At 46.3% G+C, this 22,042-nt stretch overlaps 1 protein-coding gene across 12 annotated transcripts in view; it reads right to left on the bottom strand.

Moving 5' to 3' along the window:
• Positions 1-22,042, bottom strand: part of GIT2 (GIT ArfGAP 2) — a 2,415,297-nt gene that overhangs the window by 626,466 nt on the left and 1,766,789 nt on the right. The window lies entirely within an intron of this gene.

Below are 22,042 nucleotides of genomic sequence, written 5' to 3'. Positions count from 1 at the left end.
TGGAAGCCCAACTGCATTCTGGACTACAACAAGTACATGGGTGGAGTATATAAAACCGACCAAGTGCTTGAGTCATGCAAGGCTGAACGCAAGTCGCGCTTCTGGTACAAAAAGTTGGCCACACACATTATGCATATAGCAACGTTCAATGCTTATGTGGTGTACCGTGCAGCTACTCCACAAAACAACCTGTCCTTATTGAACTTTTAAACAGAAAATGTTCAATCGCTGACTATAGTCCATGTAGAAATTCCCTCCATTCCAGAGGTAGAAGATGTGGCCAGATTGCAAGATCGACACTTTGCTGATTTTGTTCCTGCCACACCAATGAAGACACACTCTTACAGAAGATGTAAGGTGTGTAGTAAACAAGGAGTGAGGAAGGATACTCGGGTGTACTGTCCTCAATGCCCTTCCAATCCAGGCTTCTGCCTACAGCCTGGTTTACTTTTGTATCATACAAAGGAAAAGTATTGGGAGATGGACTGATTTCAGGAAATGGCCATCATCCCTTGAAAGGAACCCTTGGACTTTGATTTCGTGCACCTCTTACAAAGGAACGGCACTCCTGCTCTCTGCACTGGAGGTGTACCATCAATGAAAATGCAACAGCATTTCACCTCATGTTACTTCATTTAGCGTGCCTTCACGAGCATTGCTAGTGCTGCTCCCTCCACTGGAGGGGTGCGTTGGTGTAGATGAGAACACCATTTCAGTTCCCTTCACTCAAGGGGTGTATTTTAGAAATAGTACATGCCACTTTGGCTCCCTCCCTTGAGGTCGAAGTGTCATGAAAGTGGTACTTGGACACCTACATGGCAGTGGTGTCTTGCGTACCTCGTACCACCCTGCCCTCTTTATTGTTTTACCGTAACTTGTGGTATGTGTGGTGTAGCTGAAATGTCTTCTGTAGGAATGACTTGGATACGATTGGTGTGTGAGTGAGGTATAGCAACATAGAACATGCAGATGTCATTTCTGTGAATGCACTTTCCCAGCACTGCAGAAATGAGTAGCATGTTAGAGTGCGTTAGCTTTGTGTGGGTAAGGTTGCGCATATGAGTGCTGTAAAAATCTTGCTATGGACATACTTGAAGTTGGTGTGAGAGACAGCGCCTGTAGGCCAGGTAGCCAAGGGAGCCAATGTGCACTTGCTATCAGTGTGCAGATACAATTGTTGGTACATGCCATTTGAATGCGGACAGCTGATGTGCAATTGCTGGAAAATGATGTGAAAGATGTTGCCTGAAGACACGGTTGCATTGTGAGCACACAGACACATGGGACAAGTGTGCAGATAAGCTTGCTCTGGCGCAAGTGATTTGTTATAGGTGCGACTGCTGACATGGATGCCGACTGACTGCGCACAGAAACGGTGTATGAATGGCCATTTATACGGTGGTTGCCTTGCCGTGTCATCACTGCTCATAAGGACGTTCCTCCTTGTGCTAAGCAGGGAGGCTTGTCCGTGTGCTAAATCCCACCTTGCTTGTCCGACTGCATTGTAACGTGAATGTACGAGAAGTGTGAGCAAAGGTGCATGTGAAGGGGCTTACTGACAGCACATTCCTATGTACTGGGAGCACTAAAGACCACTTGCTGTGCAAATGATGTACCCATTATCACTCAGGTACGACACCCACGCATACTAGGCCTGCCTTTCATTGGGACACCTGTGGGAATGCGGGACGGTAGGCCATGTGGTGCTGGCGACGTGTTTCAGTGGGTGACCAAAGGGAAATGTCTGAGAATTGTCTTCATTTCCGGCCATTTTCAGAGACATTTCCCTGTGTCCACTCACTGAAACACGTAGCCAACAACAGATGTCATACCTTCTTGCGTTCCCACAGGTGTCCCGACGAAAAAGATACCTTGCATGTGTGGGTGCACCTACCGGGGGCGCAAAAGGAAAAGGGTAACACGCTGGTAACCCCAAGCCTTTCGCCACAGCACATTTTGTTCATGTGGGCAACCTACAGATTTGGGCCTAGGGTGTGGAAGCCAGCAAGTAAAACAGGGAACCCCATGCATTTCCCAAAAGAGGACACCCGTGGGAATGCACAGAGGTCTGACTTGCGTGAAGCGGCCCAGAACCTACTACCCAGAAACCCCGGCAAAGCCCAAATTTGGGGGTAAAAAACACAATTTCCAGACATTTCACTCTGCTCAACCACCGAAACATGCCGCCAACAACAGATATCATACCTTCCCGCGATCCCACAGGTGTCCCAACGAAAACAGTACCTCACATGTGTGGGTTCACCCATCTAGCCGCAAAGGGAAAAGGCTAACCCACTGGTAACCCCAAAAGGGTTTGGGGAGATAACCTACAGATTTGGGCATAGGGTGTCCAAGCCACCAAGGAAAACTGGGAACCCTATGCATTTCTGAAAAGAGGGCACCAGTAGGAATCCACAGAGGTCCAACTTGTGCGAAGCGGACCAGAATGTTTTACCCAGAACCCCCGACAAATTGAAAAATGTGGGTTTTTTTCCACATTTCGGACTTTGCGGGGGTGTCTGGGTAATAAATTCTGGGGCGATTTGGGCATATCATACCTCTGTGGATTCCCACAGGTGTCCTCTTTTCGGAAATGTATGGGGTTCCCTGTTTTCCCCGGTGGCTTGGACACCCGAGGCACATATCTGTATGTTGTGCCAGTCGGCAGATCGTCTCAAATTCCGGTCTGAAAACAGACTTGGGGTTACTTGTGTTTTAGGCTTTCCCCTTGGCGACCAGGTAGGTGCACCCACACATGTGAGGTACCGTTTTCATCGAGACACATGTGGGAACACGGGACGGTAGGCCATGTGTTGTTGGGGGCGTTTCGATGGGTGAGCCAAGCGAAATGTTGGAAAATGCATTTTTTTCCCCACATTTCGGACTTTGCGGGGGTGTCTGGGTAATACATTCTGGGGAGATTTGTGCATATCATACCTCTCCGGATTCCCAAGGGTGTCCTCTTTTCGGAAATGCATGGGGTTCCCCGTTTTCCCCGGTGGCTTGGACACCCGAGGCCCATATCTGTATGTTGTGCCGGTCGGCAGAGCGTCTCAAATTCTGGTCTGAAAACAGACTTGGGGTTACTTGTGTTTTAGGCTTTCCCCTTGGCGACCAGGTAGGTGCACCCACACATGTGAGGTACCGTTTTCATCGGGACACCTGTGTGAATGCGGGACGGTAGGCCATGGGTTGTGTTTGTGTGGTTTCCATAACGTTTTGACCCATTTGCTGGTGGCCTTTGTCACACAACCCTTTCATTTCCCAAATGTGACCTACATTAAGTCGCTGCTTTAGGAACCATACACTTTTGTAACCTGCACAAGTCACCTACCCTTGAAAAGGTCTGCCTGTGTTCTTTGAAAAAATGTATGCTTACCGTTCCTCACCACATTGGTTTTCCCGATTTACACATGCTAAGTGCGTCTGTTCAGGCCGTGAGGGTAAAACTCCTGTGTACCATGGCTCCGTTTTTGGCTTGTGGTATTGCTTGTTTTGTAAAACACTACAAAAAATGTGTGCTCTCCTAGCTGCAAGAGTCGGGGGAATGTTGCGGAGCATCGCTTTTCTCAAAATTCATAGAAGCCATTGCCGTACCAAGCCAATCATGTCCAACACATACCTTTTTTTTTGGTCATTTTCCCGCTTTTCCCCCAATCTATGGCAGTTCCCCTACCTAGTTGTCGCCTGACCTATGCAAATCACCCCTTCCGAAACTTGGAATTGTGTCTACTTTTCAGAAATACTTGCCTTTCTGTCCTCCAATTCGGCTTTCCTACCCTTTTCTTCCATTCCGTCCATGCATGTCCAATTGGCAAAAATGGCCAAAATCGCCTACCTCTCACAAAACGGTTGATAACCACATCAAAATAATTTTCTTTCGTTTCCACTCAACCTGTTCTTGAAAGCCAGGAAATTGGGGAATTCAGAACAGCAAACCATTCGTTCCTAGCTCTTACAAGGAAAAAACCACAAGCTTCTTTGTACATCATTTTATTGGCATTGTTTGAAAAAACCCAAAATTTTCGCCCTTTTTGCTTATTTTCTCTCACCCCCCCTTACAGCAACCTAGGATTCCTGGGTGGCGTTACGACCGCCTACATATGGGAAAAAAGGAGCCAAATTTGGCCGAGATACCTCATGTAACAAAAAAGTTACAAGCCATTGAATGGCCACATACCGAAATTACCAAAAAAGGCCCTGGCACTGGGGAAAAATACCCATGGCACTTAAGGGGTTAAAAAAAAAGAAAATATAGCATTTGACCTAATACTTCCAGCCCATTACCCTGTCATACTAGGACTTCCATGGCTGTGACTCCACAACCCCTTTATCAATTGGTCAGCACAGTCTCTTTTTCTTGGGTCAGAGCACTCATTGTCTGTCAGAAGATCAGTTGGTCTCCATACTCCAACCTCTACTATGACCTCACCCACCTGATCCCAACCCAGTGAGTTGATTGTTAACTTACCCAAACATTACCACGATTACCAGGAGGTGTTTTCTGATCTCGAATACAAAGAACTTCCTCCCCATCGTAGAGACGATTGAGCAATTGATCTAATACAAGAAAAACCTATTCCCTTTGACCGAATGCATATCCTATCACAAACGGAAAAAACTGCCCTGCAAGACTATTTGGAAAGCAATCTCCATAATGGAGTCATCACGGAATCTCATTCACCTGCCAGAGCATCTTTGTTCTTCATACCAAAAAAAGAATACCACCGAACTCAAACCATGCATTGACTTCAGAGGACTTAATACATTTCCATTCCAGGCAAATATCCCATGCCCCTTATTCCTGATATCTTGGAGGCAGTTAGGGGAGCAAGTATTTTTACTAGGATGGATTTAAGAGGAGCATACCATCTCAACCACATTCGCCAGGGAGACGAATGGAAGACAGCATTCAGAGCCCCTTTTGGTCATTACCGAAAGAGTCATGCCCTTCGGTCTCACAAATGCCCCAGCAGTGGTTCCAAAGATTTATTGACCACGTGTTTTAAGATCTCCTACTTAATTCAGTCGTTGTTTACACTGATGATATTTGGATCGTTTGAAAGAGTCTCCCAGAACACATAATCCATGTACGAGAGGCACTTCACCAATTAAAGCCAAATCATTCATACGCCAAATTGGAAAATGTGTGTTCCACCAACCACAAATCCCGTATTTGGGATATATACTTTCAGCCCAAGGAACCCAGATCAACCCCACAAAAATACAAGCTGTTTTGGACTGGCCCTTCACACAATCAGTAAAGGAAATTTAAAGTTTCTTGGGATTTTCTAACTTTTATCTTAGGTTCATTCCCCAGTTCTCACAGACTATTTTTCGAATAACACAACTTTTGAAGAAAGGACAAAAGTTCCTTTGGACAGAAAGCATTTTTGGCTTTGAAAAAGGCATTTACAACCGCCCCGATTTGTTGAATCTGATGCTTCAAACACTGCTCTTGGAGCAGTTCTCAAATAAACTGATAAAAAATGAAATGAACATCCCTATTGCCTATCTTTCCTAAACACTGACTGGTTCTGAAATCAATTTCACGGTTCTCGATAAAGAGTTATTAGCCATTAAAAGAGCATTTCAAGAATGGAGACATCTACTGGTTGGAGCCCAATTCCCAGTAGAGGTTAGAACCGACCATCATAATTTAAGAGTATTGCAACACACAGACTCAAAACAGTAGACAGGCTCGATGGACTAATTTCTTTTCCTCATACCGAATTAACTTCACCTTTGTTCCAGGAAAATTGAACATCATGGCTGATGCTTTGTCACGCCCACTATCAACAACAAAACCACCTTTCTGAAAGAAAATGTGTTCCCCGATTCCTCTTTCATATTCCTAGTAGCAGATTACTTAACTACCCTCAGCAAAGCGACTTCCGAACTGGATGCAGAAATAGTTAAACAAAAAAACAAGCTCAAGATATTTTTGGAAGGTGGCATGTACTTTCATGAATCGCAATCTTATCTTCCCACAGAAAAACTAAGGAAAGAAGCACTCTGAATGACCCATGATACGGTCATAGAGGAGCCAAAGCTACCTTACTGTTGATTAATAGGCATTTTTAATAGGACGTCAAAGACTATGTGACCTCCTGTTCCGTTTGTACTCTAACAAAAATGTATCACATCATCCATTTGGTTTGTTAGTACAACCCACTATTCCTACCCAACCCTGGCAACAAATCTCCACCGATTTAATTGTGGACCTACCTTCCTCCCTCTCATGGTCACACAGCTATTATGGTCACTATCGATTCCTTTCACTAAAGTGGCTCATTTTATCTAAATACCAAAAACTGCCACTGCTTCACAAATGGCTACGTTAATCCTGCAATTTATTTTTTCCAAACACGATCTCCCTGACACAATTATTTCGGATCATGGTTCCCAATATACTTCCCAATTCTGGTCTCTGTTCTGTAAAACCTTGGGCATAAAACAAGCTCTGAGTTCAGGATTCCATCCCCAGACCAATGGCCAAACAGAAAGACTTAACCAAAATTTAGAACACTATTTATGTTGTTTCGTCTCCACCCTTCAGGACAATTGGAAAGAGCTACTACCACTTGCGGAATTTGCGTACAATAATTCCCACCAGAGTGCCATTAATACTTCTCCTTTTCATTGTGATATATGATGATATTTTATTTATATCGCGCTCATACACAAGTGTTTCACAGCACGACCAGGCGAAGGGAGGGGGAAAAGGGAGAACAAAAACAACAATCTTACTAGGCCCAATGACATTAAGAGCGCGCAAGTGCATGGGAAAGGGACAATGGGGGAAAGTGCATGGAAGGGGGAGAAGTGGAAAGTGCGGAACAGAGGAGAGAACAGAATAAATAATAATAAGTTAAATCAATAAAGGCAATAAACAGTAGTAGTGCAGCCAGCAAGTGGCAAAGTGCTAGGTTAGTCAGATAGGGTGTATCTGATAAGTGCAGAAGAAAAGTGGGTGGGGGACTGTATAGGTACAGATACAGACCTCAGTGCAAGGGGTGGCCCGAAGGCAGTGCAGGAGGGTGGCAGGGGGAGCAGGTACCTGGACCCGAAGGACAGAGGGTGGCCAGGTGCACGGTGCAGAGAGAGAAAGCAGATCAGCAGGGGAGAAGAGGAGCAAAGGCAGAAGCAAAGAGGAAGGTTGTGAGCTGATTCCGGAACCGGAGATGGTTCTACGGATATCATCCTTCCAGCATACCCAACATTACTCCTACCATTTCACCAAATCCTACTGTTGATACTTTAATGAATGCTATCCAAGAAGGACATACTAAAGCCCTTTCTGCTTTAAGTCATTCCAGGGAAATGCAAAAGAAACAAGCAGACAAGAAACGATCTACAGCTCCAGTGTTGCATGTTGGAGACAAAGTATGGTTAGCCTCCAAGTTTCTGCCCCGCCACTTGGTACCCTCCAAACTGTATCCACAATACTTCGGCCCCTTCTGCGTTCCAGCTGTCATCGGTCCCATGGCCTATCGTATAAGTCTCCCCAAATCATGGTCTTGAATACACCAAGTCTTCCACATCTCCCAAATGAAACCCCATATCCCAGATCGTTTTCACAGAAAATCCAATACTGCACCCCCACCTATCGACACTCAATCAGGCCCACTATATGAAGTCGCAGGAATATGCGATTCTCGCTACTACAAAGGACAATTTCAATATCTAATCGATTGGAAGGAACATGCTCCATGTGATCGCACCTGGGAACCAGCTTCACAAGTACATGCTCCAGCATGCATCTGACATTTACAAAGATCACGTCCTTGGAAACTTGGTCCCAATCCCTCACAAGGGGGGCATACTGTCATACATCGATATTCTATATGGAACAGGTGGAAGCGTCGTAAATAAACCATTTCCCCCATTCCAACATGGCTTCCAATGGGTCTGCATCTTGCATGCACCTTCTACGGTCTAGTTGATTTAAACATGGCCGCCGTAACTCCACCCATATTCCTTTAAAAGCACTCAGAGGATTTCATCCTGTGCATTGCTACAGCATGACTCTGTGCCACGCTGCCCAAAATCCTTACAGAGTGAGTACATTCTTCCTTTTCTTTCTTCCGTCCTCTCCCTTCCCACCTCCCATTTTGCCTTTCTCTCCCATGCCTGCATCGTCCGCTTCGCCGTCTCGGCACAGTCAGTCTGCAACCGTTATTTGCTGCAGCAATAATTGTATAGTCGTTACTTCTACCTCTAATAAGTATACATGGTATCTCTACAGGCTTTGTTCAAGCAGATTTCTCTTAACTTTTACCGGCAGCCGAATCGAACGCTTATGTGTTACTCAATTTCCTAGTACAAAGCAAGTGATCTTGCTACCAATTTCCGGGTACATTATGATCCAGAACTGCAACAGCGAGGAACACGGCAGAGTTTTCCTCCTCCTAAAAAACACGAGCAGTTATTGAATAATCCACGCAACTCGTGCATCAGTTTTCTGATAACGCAACACGTGCATCAGTTTCAACTAACGCAACGCGTGCATCAGTTTCAACTAACGCAATACATGCATCAAGCTTCTAATTTAAATGTGGTGAAAAGTTACCTCTGATAAGAGTTCTGTGATGCTGCTACATCCTGTTTACTAATTACTGTAATATCCACATTACAATCTCTTGCTGCTTATTGCTTAGATCCACAGCCTTATTAAGCTTCTTCTTTCCCTCTGTTTCCCGTGTGGGTGCTGTGTTGAAAACCGTTAGTTAGACTTTCTTCGGGACTTGCCAAATCCAGTCTACAATTGAGTCAACTTCTGCATTAATTTGTCATCCATTTCCGAGACCCAGTCTCATACCTTCACAGGTTTTCTTCCACATGAGGGTTTCCCCGGCCTCAACTCTGCCCCTGTCTCACCACCTCAGGGCCAGGAGTGAGGTCAGGAAGGCTCCCCTTACTTCTACCAGTACCTTCTTGTCCGCAGGTAAGGGTTCTGTGAACCAACAAAAAAAGGATCCCTGCACTCCTGCTGGGTACAGCAACACTGCAGGCACCAGCAAAGCTAGCTCAATCAGAGCATCAGGTCCTGTTATATACAATGAGAAGCGCTGGCTCTGTACAGAGCTTAATCGAAAGCCACCATGATGGCTTTGCTGCTCAACAGCACCCACTGGCATGCCCATGATTACCGAATAACTTTGCAAAAGAAAAACATGAGGCGGGAAATTAGACAGCTGAAAGGCTTGACACGTTTGGGCGTTTATGAAGCTATCCAAAAAAATAAAAGTATCGTAACTGGCTCAAAAATCATAGGTGGAGCATGTTTCAGCAAGATGTTATAGTTTATCAAAAAAAGATGTTGGGCTTTTTTGGAAATTGGTGAATAATCAAGGGACAAAACAGCCAATTGTTCAGGCAAACTGCATTGGAGAACATGAATGGGTGGAATTCGTTAAGGGTAAATACTCTGAACAGGCCCGTAATCATTACGCAACAAACCATGTAAGGTTGGTTAGGGGGAACAAGTCATACGGCATTTGTTAGTAACAATATATTTGTTAAAATACAGACAGCTAGTTCCTCTAGGGCAATGGGTCCTAATCATCCTTCTAATGCTCGCTTTAAGTCGGCCCCTAAAATCTTGGCATTATTGTTGGACATATTGTTTAAACAAATTATCCAGACAAATGTGTTCCTTAAATCCTGGAAAACATCTCATGACATTATGTCATCCCCATTCATAAGAAGGGTGTGCAAAACTACTGCCCAATTGAGATAATGGACGCTGACAGCAAGATCTTTGCATGCTTGGTCTTGTCCCACTTGGAAAAATGGGCGGTGGAGAATGACATTTTGAAAAAATATCAGACAGGGTTGAGGAGAGGTCTTAGAACTATTCTGAATGGACTTATGTTGAAATGTATGCAAGAGTTAGCCTAGGTTAAAACATATGACTCCATATATGCAGTTTCAACAGACCCCACAGCCGTCTTTGATATGGTGGCACGGGATCGGCTTTGGACAAAGATGGTACAATGGGTCATAGATGAGATGCTACTTTCTATCCTAATTAGGCTCCATGAATCCTCTAATATACAGATCAAGTTAGATCTTGAAGGCACCCTGACTAATAAACTCGGATCCACAGTAGGATTGAGGGAAGGGTGCCTACTGGCACCATGCCTATTTAATTTGTTCCTAGCTGACCTCGGCGAGGTGATAGAGGCGGCTGCTTTTGTTGCACCAAAGTTGTGTACTGTGCGATTTAGATGGATCTCCTATCCAGACGATTTTAATCTCTTTGATGCTACTGGTATTGGACTGCAGAGGTTAATCACAGCATTTGGGTACTATGCGCAGTCGAATGGTCTCCTGATAAACCCTCAAAAAACAAATATTATAAAGTTTATCACCTCGAAGAAAGTTCAGAGCTTTGTTTGGGCTGTTAATGATACGCGGATGACGAAGGTAGACAGCCTTACATACCTGGGATATTCTATTTTGAAATTGCTGATAAAACATAATTATTGGGCGTTTGAGAAACAAAGCATCACTTTTAGCTGGCCAAGTGAGGCAAGTGGGCAATAAGTATGGGAAGTTCCCGATAATTCCCTTAATTAAGTTTTACGAATGGAAAATAGTTCTACAGCTGATATATGGGGTGAAACTGATGCCATTGTGGGTCCTGGATAACTTGGGGAAATTGGAAGCCGTTATCTGGAGACGAGCCCTGGGCCTGCCTAATTGCGCTCCAAGTGCATTCGTCAGATATGAGGCGGTACCGAAGTCAATGGCAGAAAGAGTAAAATGGAAGGTTTAGACTCTGGTGTATAAAATAGTGACCACATTGGAAAAATCCCTGGGTGATCTAAAAGCAATAATATTGAGTTGTTGTAAAAATACAATTAATTACTTAATGGATTACACCCAGATGGTATTACAATGGCTAGACTCTAGTGTTCAGGAATTAATAGTTAGCCCTGTGAAAGTCAAGCAACTGCTTTATAAAGTTGACTGGGTGTCGACTTTGGATGAGTTGCATCATCTTAGCTCCCTGCTACACCTTAATTAAGAGCGTAAACAAGCGGGTGTAACAGCCTCATATCTGAGTCATTTTCCCAATGTATTTGAGCGCAATACTATGCTTATGTTCCATGCCAACATATAACAGACAAGAGTAATTTTGGCAAAAAGTTGTTTGATTCCTGGGGAGAATGCCTTTTGTCGGCACTGCCAAAATACTAAGAACCTGAAACTTGGAAATATGTTTTTACATTGTGCTGCTTTAGTATTCCATAGTTTATTATAGTTTAGGCAATTTGTTTATAATGTTAATTATGTGAATAAAGATGTATTGTGGAACAGAATTGTTGGACTGCAATAGAGTTCGATAAGCCTGGCGGTCTCGGGCTTTATTAACAACTTGAAAGCTTATAAGCCCTAATGAGGTAATCTGCAAATGAAAAGGATCAATAAGAGATTGCCTTTAAATTATAATAAAGTGATTCATGGATGGGTAGCTGCATAGTAGCAGAATTTGTTTTCTTTTTTTTTTTTTACAATTAGGTTTCTCTATTGTCCTTCATTTTAATGGTATAATTATGACTTAAGATATTGGGATAATGGTCATATTTATTGTAATGCGTTTGATAAATGTATTGTTGGTATATAAACTAATATTGATATATGTAATTACCTTTTTTGGGGAAAATAGATTTACATGCAAGCAATGGTTATACAGCAGGCAATTAACTTAAGTCAAGCTAGTAATAGTTCCCCAAAAATTTAAGTTACTCACCATAGTGAGAGTACTCAAAGTCCATAGTTCCCTTTCCTCCATCCTTGTGGGGGGTCTCCCAAAATGGGGACAGTACCGGAACCTTTGCCAGCGCAAAATTGAGTTTCACCTTTAAATTTAGTATAGAGCACGGGGCGTGGCCTTGAGCATGGGAACCCCCCCGCCGAGGCCCCACCCACCGGCACCTCACCTCCGTCCCCTTTTGAAAACATCAGATGCTTGGATACCTAGCTACGCTTATTACATATTAGCCATTGGCATACTAGCGGGAGAAGGCGGGTGGGACGTATGGAGGAAAGGGGACTATGAGTACTTTAGTCACTACGGTGAGTAACTTTAATTACTCATTCGTCCCCTTTCCTTCATCCTTGTGGGTGATCCCACCGAACAGGAAGATAGGGTGGAGCTGTGATAACCTGCCGCATATCTAGGACGACTATAAGACCTGTCAACGAAATACAGGAAACAGAACGAATTCAGACTCTGCCCTTCGTTTATGAAAAAAATAAGCCCTATAGTGGCCCCTCATTAAGCCACTAAACTATGTATGTGGACTTATAATTAGTCACTCTCCACGATTGACAGTCTATATGTCCAGTTTCCTTTAGTATTTCATTTGTTCCAAGAAATTGATAATTAATTTTCTATTGCAGCTCGTTTTTCACCAATTTTGAAATCACATGTTATTATATTCAGTTGGTTTTTGTAGTATATCTTTCACTGTTTACAAACTATTTATGTTTTTTATTTTTTCACTAAATATTCATGCATACCTGTTTCTTGTGAAATAAACATTCAAAGAATTTTTTCACAAACTTGGGGCTGCTTCGATTGCTTTAAGAGAATCCTAAAATGTGTGATATCGTAATGGTATGCTTAGGGAAATAATTAAAACTAAACCTATTGAGGTTTGTATTAAAAGCAGTACGAACTTTCTTGTTGTAGTATATTTGTAGTCCCTTTCCCTACTGCTCTTGGGACTTTCCCGCCCCTCTTTTTGTATTTTGCACATCTAGGACAAAGCAAAAAAGTTATTCAGAACCGCCTGAAAAAACTCTGCATCACGCCTGGAGCTGGTGTCCAGTGAGTAGTGCTTACAGAAGGCCGACGGAGTGGCCCAAGTAGCCACCTCACTGATGACATCCCAAGAAGCATGCATCTGAAACGGGACAGCCATGGCCTTGGCTCTGACCACATGGGCATAAATCCCCTCTGCAACAGGCCTGCCCATGGCCGTGAATGCCTCCGAAATGGCTCGAACCATCCAAAGGGCGATGGAAGCCTGAGAGCCGGGGAAGGAGCCCCCAAAAGTCACAAACAAAGCCTAGGACTTCCTAAAGGATTTTGTCCAAGAGAGAAAAAAACTTGAGAATCCAAGGAATGCAGGACCCTCTCTGCCTCCGACTGCGGGTTCGGGAAGAACACCAGCAGGCAGATCTCTTGATTCAGACAAAATGGAGAAACCACCTTGGGCAAGATAATTGGGTGAGTGCGAAAGATGACCTTGTCGTTGTGAAACGTGGTGAAGGGCTCGCATAAGGACAATGCCTGCAGCTCACTAACCCTGCACGCAGAGCAAAGAGCCACCAGTAAGACTGCCTTTATTGTCACCAAACGGATGTCCATAGAGGCCATTGGCTCAAAAGGCTGTCGCTGCAAAGCTGCAAGAACCACATTGAGATCCCAGACTGGGTAAAGCCTATGCACTGGTGGAAAAAGCCTCGACAACCCCTTAAGGTGAGACTTAACCACCGATTCGGCCAAAGAAAACACATGCTCAGGGGAATTCTTGTAAGCCCCGATGACCGCCAAATAAGTGTGGCACGTATCCACCTGAGATCCAGAACGAGCCAGGTGTTCTGAAAAAGCCTGACCATCATCCAGAGGACAGGTGACAGGGTCCAGACCCTTGTCACAAGCCCAATGGCAGAACCTAGTCCATGTACTCTTATACTGGGACCGAGTCGTGGGCCTGCTGAACGATGTCTCAGTTGTCATCCGAAAACTGATCATGTAGAAGCCTCAGCTGATCAGGAACCAGTTCCACCGCCCTGCCCTGATGCGTCAGGTGGACGGGACGCTGGGAGCACAACTGCAGCAGATTAGAAGGCCAGTGGGGAGTAATCAGGATGAGGATGCAACCCACCAGAGCCTGAAACTTGCAGAGGGTCCGTTGTAGCAGAGGGGTGGGGCTGGAATAAATAACACCTGTGGGCGTTCCAACAGATCTGGGGCCAGATTACAGAAATTTTGCACCGGTGCAAGTGCAAAGTTGCACGGTATTAGCACTAGGGCAAAGTTTGCCCTATTTTTAAAAACACTAGGACATAATAGAATACTATTGCACTATGACAAATGCACCTTGACATTGTATAAGCACCTGGGAAAAAATTGCCCTAGTGCAAGAAAGATACATTTTGGATGTGTTTTTTCACCAGGGCAAAGTTTGCCCTAGTGCTAATACCATTCCGTATTAGCACAAGGGCAAACTTTTCCCTGTTGCAATAATGCAGTGAAAATCTATCTTTTTTGCCCAAAAGCAAGTTTTGCCCTATGCCTACACCATACCAAATTGCACTTGTCATGGTGCAATCGTTTTCCAATATGTCCCAGTGTTTTAAAAAATAGGGCAAACTTTGCCCTAGTGCTAATACCGTGCAACTTTGCACTTGCACCGGTGCAAAGTTTCTGTAATCTGGCCCCTGGAAGGCATCTCCCAGAGACCACCCGACCCGTCCATGAAGCAAACTGGGGGCACTTGGAATTCAGAGGTGACGTGAACCAATCCAAGTCCACGAACCCCCAATGCTGGAACAGGGGCAACAAAGAGTCTGTGTGCAATTTTCCTCGTAGGTGTTGAACCCCTCTAGTGGCTCAGCTTGTTCGCTTCTGCATTGCTGTCCCCCGGTAGGTGAACTGCTGAAATCCAAACCCCCCCCTACGTCAGGGCCCATTCTCAGATCAATACCGCCTCCATGCAGAGGGGAAACGGGTGCCAACCTGCTTGTTCAGGCAAAACATCGTAGTAGAATTGCCCGTCCTGACCAGAACAGACCCATCCCGGATGAGGGGCAAAAACACCTTGAGGGCCAGGCCCACTGCGCTGAGCTCAAGCAGATTGATATGCAGGAGGGATTCCGTCCTGGACCATGCTCCACGAATCCTGTAGCACTCCAGAGAAGCCCATCCACCTGAAAGAGAGGAATTTGTCGTCACCACCAGGATAGGCTCTGGTCGGGTGAAGGGGGCTCCCACTGAAACACTGCCATCCATCAGCCACCAGCGAAGATCGTGCAGTAGGAGAGGTGGTATTGGGATCCTGTCCGACTGAGAATCAGTCTACTGCGCCCAATTGGCCATCAGGGGGAGCTGGAGGTGTCTCATCTTGAGGCGAGTGTGCTGTACAGTGAGCGCGCAGGAGGCCATCAGGCCCAAAATAGGCTGGAACCACCATGCCGAGGTGGTCCAGTTGGCCTGGAAGTGCCCCATTGCCCTGCGGAGGGACAGGAGCCTCTCGGGGCTAGGGAATACCTGCTGAACCATAATGTCCCAATGCATCCCTAGGAAGACCAATCCTGAGATGGGCACAACTGTGACTTCCTCTCGTTGAGATAGAACCCCAGCTGATGGAGGATTCCTGCCAATCTCTGGCAGGAGTGCAACACCCCCTGGGATGGCCCCGCCCTCACCAGCCAGTCGTCTAAATAAGGGTACAGATGATGGCCCTCCAAGCGGAGAAGACCCGCCACTGCTTTATCAACTTCGTGAAGATACGAGGAGCCAAGTTCAGGCTGAATGGCAGCACCTTGTACTGAAAGTGGTATGACATAATAGTGAACCGCAGAAACTTCTGATGTGGTTGGTAGATGGGTACATGCAGGTACGCATCCTTGAGGTCCAGGGAACCCATCTCGTCCCCTGCACACAGAGACTCGGCTGTGTGCGCGTGAGAAATCATCTTGAAGCATTCCAGCGGTAAAGACAGATTTAGAAATGACAGGTCAAGGACAGCCCTCAGGCCAGCCTGGTTGTTCTTGGGTACCGCAAAAATCCTGGAATAGTACCCGGAGCCCTATCTGAAAGGGGAACTGGTTCTATCACCTGGATCTCCAAGAGGGAAAGGACCTCGCGTAAAAGAGCCGGGGAACCGATCTGACGAAGAGGACGGGAGGATGGTAGAGGCATAGGAAGAGGAAGACTGAAGCCTGTGGAGACTATGGATAGGATCCATGGGTTGCTGAAAAGACACTTCCAGGTGCCCTGGGAAAGAGCCAAACAGCCCCCCAGAGGTGAGCTGTGTTCCCTGACCTTGGCGTCAGTTGTGAGAGCAGAGAAGGGGAAGAGGAAAAACCCACGTAAAGTCCTCTGCTGCTTCCTCCTGTTGTCGCTTTGTGACTGGCCAGGCATCTGTGGTGCACGGTCCCGAAACCCCTTGAAGCCGCAAGAAAGCGCAGGGTTTGAACTCGGTCCTGGGACTGAGGGAAGGATTTCTGTCCAGGTCCTGTCAGGATGGCCAAGGACTTGGTGGTTTGAGTGGGGGTTTTCTTCTTTGTCAACTCGGCATAGGTTGACGAATGAAAAAGGTCTACAATCTCAAAGGGCAGATCTAAGATCAGCTCCTGCACGTCGGAAGAAACTGTAGTGGCGTGCGTCCACGCCATCCTTATTTCGACCCCAAGGCACAGCCCTCTGCTGGGCAGAAATTGACGAGCTCCCGCAACAGCTTCTGGTTTGCCACAGATAAGAGGGCGTCTGCGTTGGCTTGCCGCAGATGCAGTCCTGAGATGGAATAACAGCACTTTCGCAAAGACAACTGGAAGTGGCTCCCGTGGAGGAAGACGATGGTTTAGATTACAAGGATGCGGAAACTAACACTGAATAAAGCGGCTGCGGGTGGGAGGCCAGGAGGATTGGCTCCCTGTCCGCAAGCCTGAACCGGTTGTCCAACTTCTTGTTCAACTGGGTGTTGACCCTGGGCTTCTGCCAGACCTATTGCGCCACCTGCAGGATACCCTTCTAGAGAGGGACGCAAGACTGGATCATGGTGCGATTACCCAAGACCTCTGCTAGCCCTCCCAATTCCTGGGGGCTTCCTGGGGAAGAGGGACACCCAATAACTCTGCCAGGCCCTGAAGGCAGTCAAGAAAGGCCTTAACGGATGCCAAGGGTTCATCGTCCTGGGCTTCATCGTCCTCATCACTCCCCCTTTTTTGACAGAGTGAGGGGAATGAGGGCCCTGGGACACAGGTGCCGACGGGGTCTCCCCCTAAATCCAGCAGAGAAGACAGGTCCAACGGCTGCTGAGGGGGAAGCGGTGGTGGTACAGGAGGAGGTGGAGGGGTCTGAACAACCGGTAAGGCCTGGATCGGGGTAAGTCTGGTACTGGTACCGGCAGCGCTGGAGGAACAGGAGTACCCCCCAGAGGAGGGGGCCGGGGAGGCGCCACCTGCGGGATGACCTCCTTCACTGTGTCCTTCAGGAGCCGCTTCATCTGAGGGGAACGCATGAGGAAGCGCTCAAAGAAGCGGTCCTCGCAAGCCCCTGGGTGTCTAGGGGCTCGGCCTTCTTAGGCGCTTAGCCTTCGCTCCTGGTCAAAGCGCTGAGGTGCCCGAGTCATGTAGCTGTAAGGCTGCAATGGGTAGATGTATCCCTGAGAAAACCAGATGCGTGTACCATACACTCCGCTGCTGCTTCCAGGGGGAAGGGGACTGGGATCATCACGCAAAGTCCATTCAATGGCCGAAAGCACGGGAAGGCCCAGAGTTGGATTCAAGATGGCCGCGGGCCTGGCAGGCTCTGCCAAGTGCCTCTCAGCCATTTTGAAGCCTTGTGCCACGCCCTGGGCGGGAGGGCGCGAAGGCCCTAAGACACGAGAGGGCTCGACACGGGAGGATACATCTGAGGTCCTGCACCAGAAGCGGAAGCGTCAACCTCAGAGATCACTCCGGTAGGTGCTGAGCACTCGGCCGGTTCTCCTAATGCCTAATGCCCTGACTCACGCCCTTGGAGCGTACTCCGGTAAGCTGGACACCCTCGGCACCTGGGCCTGTAGCCATGCTGGATTGAGCCGAGGACAGACTCTTGGAGGTGGCACTTGACGATCCCATATCCTTTGGGGTTGAAGATGACAAACTTGATCGGCCTTCCGAGGACAGGCTGGTAGGGCCCCTGAGCCCCTCTGCTTGGGAGCTGGTAGCCTGGATGGCCTTGTGTCTGCCCCAGGGCCCCCCGGCCCCTCGGCTTGGTAGCCGGTAGACTTAGAGGCCTCTGGGCCTGCCAGAACCTGAATCTGGGTACCCCGGGGAAGGAGTTGATGTGCTGTGGAGCCGTGCTGAACAGAGGGCCTACCTTCTCTTGACAAGAGGTTCTGGAGATAGAGTCCTTAAGGGGGGCACAGGAGAAGTGTGAAAGAGCTCCCTCCACCGTGACAACCAATTCTTCAATGCCCTGGGACCAAGAGCGCTGCAAGCCGAACACGTGTCCCAGCGGTGGTCAGGCCCCAAACACTCAAGAAAGAGTGAATGGCGGTTCGAAACCGCAAACGACCGATCTCGTGAATCCTCCTGCAGCCGACATGCGTCAGGGGAGGCGAGGCACCGAAGGAAAGTTAAATAAGATTGAAAAAAACAAAAAACTTGGAACAAGCAGAAAAAGGGACTGAGGTGAGGCCCCAGAGGGCTGGGCCTCGGCGATGTATTCCCACGACCGAAGCCACGTCCCGCACACTATACTAAATTTAAAGGGGAAGCTACATTTTTCGCTGCTAAAGGTTCCAGTACCGTCCCCATGTTGGGGTATGCCCCACAAGGATGGAGGAAAGGGGACGGGATGTATAAGTACGAGGGACCTCAAGAGGGGGTAGCACCCCGGATTCAGTGACTCAACAACAATTCCTTGGCTGAAGTAAACCACTTCCTCCAGGTCACAACCAATAACCTTTGTTAATTTCCCCTCAGGAGGTAAACTTAGCCATAGAGTATTTATTTTATTTATTGTGCATTTGTAAGGTGCTTAGACATCAAGTAAATTGTGTTTCAAAGCACCTACAGGGCAACAGGGAACATGGGAATGAAAGGCAAATATAATAACAATGAGCGATTTGACTCCTATTGGTTTACAAAGTGCTCTGAGTGCAGTAGAAGAGTTTGACAGTCTGGAATTGTCAATAAACACAACAAAATCAAAGGTTTTGGTGTTCAAAGGGGGCAGGAAAAAAGGTAAAATGTTTCCCTGGAAGTTAAAAACGGGTAGCCTTGAGGTTGTTAGTAAGTTTACATATTTAGGGACGCCTGTTTATGATAATTTGTATGGTCCTGAGCTCTTGGTAGACCTCAAAGCTAATTTCCTGGGAGCATTGGTTAAGTTATTTATTTATTTATTTATTACATTTGTTATACGCCCAGACCCTGAGGTATCACGGCGTGGTTACAGACAATGGCGAAATACAAACTTAGAGAAGATCACAGCAATACAAGACATAATACATGAACACTAGTGTAAGCAATTATATACAGAGGGCAGATGGGTTAGGTCTGCGCTGGTCTGGTTCTATGATCATGTTAGAATTGATTAAATAACCAGGTTTTTAGCGATATTTTAAATAGTGGGTAGGACTTTCCATTCTTGATATTAATGGGGAGGGCATACCAATGCTTAGGAGCGAGTACTTTGAAGCTACTCCTGCCTGTTTTTTCTCTTTTGTATCGTGGGATATCGAGATTTTTGCTGTTGTTCGATCTGAGGAGTCTGGTGTGGTTTTTCTTGGTAAATGCATTGAGGAGATATTTTGGCACTTTATTATTGATACATTTATGGGTGATGCTGAGGGTTTTAAATAGTATTCTGGCTTTGATGGGGAGCCAGTGATTAGTTCGCCTGATGTTGGAGATGTGGTCGGATTATTTTATTCCTAGTGCCGCTCAAAGGCCTTTATTTTGCATCAGTTGGAGTTTGGCTAGATTGGTGTTGGATGTGCCTAGGAAGAGGATGTTGCAGTAGTCAAGTTTGGAGAGTATGGGAGCTCTTGCTAGTGTGACACAATTGTTGGCTGAGAGGAATTTACGCCTAAGGGAGATGAGTTTGGATGTGTAGGAGTTGGAGGAGGCTAGGGTGTCAATTTGTTTGGTCATGGTTAGGGTGGCGTCTAGGTAGACACCGAGTGTCTTCACTTGTTTAAGTACTGGGATTGTAGTGCCATCAATGATGAAGGATGAGTAGACCTGCTGTAGGGAAGCAATTTTAGATGCAGATCCTAGTATGAGTAACTCTGTTTTGTCATCGTTGAGACAAAGGCTATTATTAGCCATCCAGTTTTGGATTAGTGAGTAGATTTCATGAACAAGGAATGTGTCATGCTCGTAGTTCCCTGTTAGGGGGATAAGGATCTGAATGTCATCTGCGAAATTGGTGTAGATGACACCCATAGCATCCATTGCTGCAAAAAGCAGCTTGGTATAGGCGTTGTAAAGTTTGGGGGATAGGCAGGACCCTTGCGGGACGCCTAAAAGGAACTGGTAGGCGATCAGCTGATTCTTTACCAATGGCCACTCTTGAGGTCCTATCTGCGAGGAAGGATTTGATCCAGTGTGTTGCATTGTTTGACAGGTTAAAGTTATTGGCTAGGGTGGCACAGAGTTTGTCATGGTCGACCAAATCAAAGCTGCTGATAGGTTTAGTAGCATAAGTAGACAAAGTTGACCTGATTCTCTGGAAGAATCCATTTGGATCTTCAGATCAAGTAGGGCTGTTTCCGTACTGTGATTAGGGTGGAATCGTGACTGTCATTCCATCAGTAGTTGGTTGTGTTCTAAATGGTTTTGGATCTAGGAGTAGGCTATTTTGTCGATAATTTTCAGGAGAAAAGGGACAGTGGTTATAGGTCGGTAGTTGGTGGGGATGGATGGATCCAGGGTTGTTTTTTTTAGAAGGCGTGTTACCCACGCTTTTTTGATACTGGCAGGGACTATATTTGAACTGAAAAAGGCATTTACAAATTCAGTGATGATCGGTGATAGGATATGGGCACATAGTTTAACTAGATGGGATGGGAATTTGTCTTCTTTGCAGTTGGAGGCTTTGAGTTTGAATATGGTATTAAGTACTTCTTTGTTGGTGACTGAGGTGAAATGAAAGGGGGTGAATGGAGGGGTGTGAGTAGGGATAGGGATGGTGGCAATAGACGGGGATGTTCTATCAGCGAGGAGTGTTTTTTTGCTGTCGATTTTCTTTTGTAAGAGCATTATTTTAGAGGCTAGTGCGTCTTGGAAGGTAGTGCACCAGGCTTTACTGGTATTATGTGGTGCTGTTATTTGGCCGGGGTTCTCAAGTTCTCTGAGGATAGAGAATAACTCTTTGCTGTTGGAGTTGGCGCTGGCTATGCGCTGGTTAAAGGTGTTGGCTTTGTGTGAGATGATCGCTAATTTGTATTTTTTGTTAGCTACTTCGAAGGCCTTTGCTGAATCTGGGCTGTTGGTTTTCCTATGTATGTGTTCAAGCAATCTTTTTGTTCGTCTGAGGGAGACTAGTTCTTCATCAAACCAGAAGCTAGAGCGTTTGTCAGGTTTCCTCGTTTTAGTGGTGACGGGGGCGAGAGAATCAATGGTTTGGGTAAGACTTTGTTGGTAGCATCCAGCTAGATAGTCAGGATTGTTAGTGTTGGGTATGATGTTGGCTAGTGCTGAACTCAGGACCGGTTATAGGTTGTCTGCCGAGAGCTTTTTAATGTTCCTGAATTCGAAGGTGTCAAGCAGTTTGGGGCTAGTGAGATCGGTAATGCTATATTCCAGGTTGAAACTAATGACGAAGTGGTCTGACCACGCTACCGGGAGGATGGAGTCGATGGTAATTTGGGAGTTCAGGGTGACAATCCAGTCCAGTGTTCTGCCTTTGGAGTGAGTGGGTTCATTGATCATTTGGACAAAGTTCATGTCTGACATGGCTGAGTGGAAGGCAGAGGCGTCTGTGTCAGAGGGGTCACTGAACCCTAGGTTGATATCCCCTAGCACGATACATTTGGTTTTAGGCTTGATAATGGGCGTAAGCAGTAATGGGATATCTAAGTTGGGGTGGGAATTTTTATTAGGTGATCTATAGACCACTAGGAAGTTCGTGGTTGTTTTTGGGTTAGGTGTGAATTTAACTAGTAGGGGTTCATAGCCCTCTACTTGTTCTAACGGGCAGGCTCTGAATTGTAGTGTGGCTCTAGCTATTAGGGCCACTCCACCTCCTTGGAGGTTATTCCCATCTGTTCTAAGGATACTATACCCTTGTGGGATGGCAATG

This window comes from Ambystoma mexicanum, chromosome 10, assembly GCF_040938575.1.
Source record: "Ambystoma mexicanum isolate Mex_15411 chromosome 10, UKY_AmexF1_1, whole genome shotgun sequence".
Taxonomy (NCBI): Eukaryota; Metazoa; Chordata; class Amphibia; order Caudata; family Ambystomatidae; genus Ambystoma; species Ambystoma mexicanum.
Note: the sequence above shows the minus strand (reverse complement) of the source record. Positions and strands in the feature narration are given on the sequence as shown.